The sequence below is a fragment of the Taeniopygia guttata genome, chromosome 1A (assembly GCF_048771995.1).
Source record: "Taeniopygia guttata chromosome 1A, bTaeGut7.mat, whole genome shotgun sequence".
Classification (NCBI taxonomy): domain Eukaryota; kingdom Metazoa; phylum Chordata; class Aves; order Passeriformes; family Estrildidae; genus Taeniopygia; species Taeniopygia guttata.
This window is the reverse complement of record NC_133025.1, coordinates 21,938,894-21,943,435: the sequence shown is the minus strand read 5'-3', so window position 1 is coordinate 21,943,435 and position 4,542 is coordinate 21,938,894.

Sequence of the window (4,542 nt, the reverse complement as noted above, 5' to 3'; positions counted from 1 at the left end):
CGCGCCGCAGCCAACCCGGGCCGGCCGCGGGACACACCTCCCTGCCCGCCAATGGCGCGGCCGCCCGGCGACCCTCGCTCCGCAGCGCCAGCGCTCCGGGAAAATGCGCCGAGGACGGCAATTGAGCGGGAAACATCCCAGCAACCCAGCGGGGCGTGCGAGGAGGAGGCACTTGCCCGAACCTAATGCTGACCGGAGAGGAGATGACTTTCTTTGTCAAGAGCTGTCAGCTGTGAATATTCCTTGGGAGTTTGTAACCTTTACCAGTCCAGGAGCCTTTCCAACGGAGATGTTCCAGAGATAACATACCTGTCCCTGTATCCTGTCCTATGTTGTATGTTCTGCTTTGTCCACGAGCCAACTGCTTAAAGCACTCTGGAAAGTTGAGGGCTGTTTTCGAAGTTGCCGTGTAATTTGAAACACTGACCTGAAAACGTGTCGAAAGCATAAGCATGAGCAAACTGGGGTTTCCTTCAGCTTTTTACATTGGAAGATACTTTCTGTATATGATTCCTTGTAACTGAAGGGTGTCATATCTGAGCCACCCCTGAATGCCCTAACTACTGTGATGGTGTTTAGAAAAATTTTTAAAGTTCATACTGTCTTTCGTGAGGCCCAGGACATGATCTAGACACCAACAGGATCGGCTCCTGTACATGAGAAGGAGAGGTTGATTCCTAATTATAGAGGATATGTGGATATATGTAGGGCTGTAGGTCTGGTCTGTAGGATATGGGAAGGGAAATGAGGATAGTGAGGTGCCATGGGAGGAGACCATTGTATGAGGAACTACCCCTTTTTCTGTCCATCAAGTTACTGTTCAGTCCCATGTTCTAGAAAATTCATTGTTCCGTGTTTGCTCATTGGCCCCTGTAAATTGTTATCCTCCCCCTGCCCCTCCATTGGTTGTTTCCTGATCACCCCATCCCTGCTCCTCCCCTTGGCTCTTGCCTGGTTGTATCCCTTCCCCAGTTACCCCTCCTACCCTGTCCCAGTTATATAACCTAGACCCTCCCTCACTCAGGGCTGCTGCTGCTTCAGCTGCTGCAGCTTCCTTCTTTGTGGTGCTCTGAGCCCTTCAGCTTGTTTTGTTGCTCCTCAATAAACAGAGCTGGAATTTCAAGCAACCAGCCTCTCTTGCTTCACTGGTTAGCCTTCATTACTGCACCTGCACCTCGTGCCTCTGGTGGATCGCAGGAGCTAGCCGCACCAACCAAGGGGTTCGCTCTTGGGAAGGGGCCCTCAAGGCAACATCTGCCCGCAAGGCTGCAGCTGGCGCCCAACATGGGACCCACTTGGACAGCTGACTGTCGGTTGTCCAGTTCCCCAAGAGCATCTCCTCGTCACTGAGACTCTGTGAGCCTCTGTGCCTGGATTTAAGCGCCGTTTGGGCACAGCTCCAGGAGGAGCTGCCCCTTGGTTGTACAAGGACCATTCCACCTGGTCTGCCAGCAACCGCCTGGATTTCATCACTGGACATCTACTTGCTGCTCCAGGGAGGGAGCCTTCGGTGAACCAGGAGGACTAGCAGCAGCTGACCAGTCCCCACAGAGTCCTTTCCTTTCATCTGTGTGTCAACTTGGGGGAGTGCAGGGTGCTAGGGGAGGGCACGCACAGACACACAGGCTCGTTTTGTTCAGTTCTTCCTTTGCTTTGTGGGGGGAGTTTTGAGCGATGGGAATTCATCTATCCCTTGCTCAGTGAGAGATATATCTCCAAGTTAAGGGTATCCTAGTCCAGGGAGATGTTTCATTTTCAAAATGGGATTTGAAGTCTTTTGTTCATTTTTTGTTCAAATACTTCCCAGAGGTTACCAGGGAAGAGATGTTATCATCTCAGTTTTGGGGAAAAGTGGGAAAATGTATATATCGGGAACAAGAGAATGGGAACTTTACGGTGGGGAAATTTTATCCATTATTTCATGCAATTTTTAAGTTATTAAGGGAAAAGGAGGGAATTTTGGACCCCAGTTCACCCCAGTTTTCACATCCCTCCCTCTCCTTTCCTACCCCTTCTTCCTCTAAGGGTGGGACAAGATGCAGACCCTGCCTAAAGGCACAGGGCTGCCACCAGCTCCCTGCTGTCTCCTGTCCTCCCCTGTCCCTTACTCAGGCTGGTATTGGCCACACCAGTCTGAGCCCTGCCCACTCCCTTAATCCTGCAAACCCCTGTCCTAGTTCAGTCCCCGATTCTATCCCCAGTTATGTCATTGCTGTAGGACAAGATGGCATCGGCCACATGGTCAGCTCCTCCATTTCACAAACTAACCCTGATCGGACTCAAAATGGTGTCCCTTCACCTCCACCCTCAGGTGTTCTTGCCCTTCCTCAACCATCCCCCAAGTGCCGAGCTTCGCCCCTGCGCCGGGTCCTTCCCCTCCCACCTCATGGATTACATGTGTGTCGGGACCCGCCTGCCCCTGTCCCTTGGCCCCTCCCCTGGGTGGCCTTCCGAGGGTGGGACTGGCCTCCGGGAGGGCCACGCCCCCCAACCACGCCCCCGGGGGTGGGTCGGGCCCTGCCTCTGGCCACGCCCTTCCCCCCCGCTGCCGGTACTGCTGGGCTCTGACCACCGGGCCCTGACGGTCAATCGGAGGCACCGTGCCTCAATGTGCCATAGCTCATCCTCGGGTGAGGGTGAGGGCAGCGACTCCCCTGACTGTGCCATCAGGCCGGGGGGGAAGCTGGGCAAGGATCCGAAAGGAGGCTGTTAAGGATGGGAATTTAGAGCTTGCCCAGGACTTAGACTGGTTGGTGGCTCCAGTGATTGTTAATCGGGGCGGGGGGGGGAACCCGTGCTGGCAAATGATACCGTATGCTGAAGTTAAAGAGCTTCGCAAATCAGTGAAAGATTACCAAGGTGGGTCACCATATTTCAAAAATCTATTGGACCTCACTTTTACTGGACATACTCTTGTACCATATGATATCCGGTACATCATGACTGCATTACTATCACCCACTGTGTTCCTGGGAAGAAGTTACTTAAGCCCTTGATCGCTAAACATGAGGTGGGAAACGGGGATGAGAATGAGGCCATGGATGCTTTGTTGGGTGAGGGCAAATATGATAAACCAGAGGATCAGACATTGTTACCTTTGGACATTCTAAATGACATTAAAAATGCTGCTCACGTTGCATTATTAAAAATACCAGATGGTAAAACTCCCTTACAGAACTTTTCTACCATTCACCAAGATATTAACGAGTCTTTTATAAAGTTTGTGGACAGACTCAAGGAAACTATAGAAAGGCAGATCGATAACCCTGAGGCTCAAGAGGAACTGCTTTGGAAAATGGCAGCAACAAATGCAAATGAAGAAACCAAGAAAATCATTAGAGTGCTTCCACAAGACCCAGAACCATCCATCCGACAAATAGTAGAGGCCTGCACGAAGAGATAGTGCCAAAATGCCATTTGGAGAGTTGATTTCTGCCTCAGATTTGCCATCCCTGTGAATGGAGATTGAGAATTTTATCAGCACCATTTGAATATCTTCCTGTATCCAAAACAGACCAGAAGAACCGTCTTATATTTGAAGCATAATGGGCACTCCAAAAGTGCCCATTATGCTCCATAGAGAAAAAGGCAGTCTGAGCAGCCAGCATGGAGTCATGCTGTGACAAGGTAAAGCCAGGTAAGGTGAATCCCACCTGCACTGTACTGTGTTCCAGATATGGAAGACTGAATGGATTAAAAGGAAAAAAACAGATCTGGAATCTTGACTTTACAAAACATGCTAATATGGAATTAGAGCTGTTTTCTGTAATAAATACCTTCTGGTCTGTGTGGATTGTGATTCCATCTGTCTGAAAAATCCTAATTATAAGTTCTAATTCTTACTCAGCTGGAATGCTTTTTACTCAGCACTGTGGGGGAAGTGCTGACTTCCATTATGGTAACAATAAACTCCCAGAACACATAGAGAGAAGTGGACTTCATAGATTTTGTTCTTAGACTATCACGTATAAATCTTGAATCTGTTGAAGTCAATGAAAAACTCACACCAACTTCTGCTGGAATAGGGCTTCTCCCTAGGTCTCAAGTGAACAAAGGATTTGCTGTCCTGAAGACATTATTGCAGATTGTGTATATGCCTCTAAGACTCTTGTGTCCCTTTAATTCTGGTTTTATACTGCAGAGATCAAGAAGTTCCCAGAAGCTTTCAGGCTTTCAGTCAGAATGAGGCTATTGAAAAACATGACCTTTTATTCAAAAGCCACTACCTGCAGTGGCTGTTGACTGCCACTGTGAATACTGACCTCACAGCAGAGTACTAGACATCACTGAACAGCACAGTGCTGTGTTCTCTACAATCACGTAGAGAGTATATTTACATTCCTATTGCTCAGTGGGGAAAATTGCCTTCTCAGCATCCCCAAAGACCTTCTAATTTTAGTAATACCTTAGATGTAGGCTATATGCGTTCTCACTCATAAACGCTAGAATTCACAGTGGCATCATTTATGTCCCTGCTCACTGTAAAACTTTGTCTTTCGCATTTACAGTGCATACTCAGACTGCTGCATCAAATTGAGATGC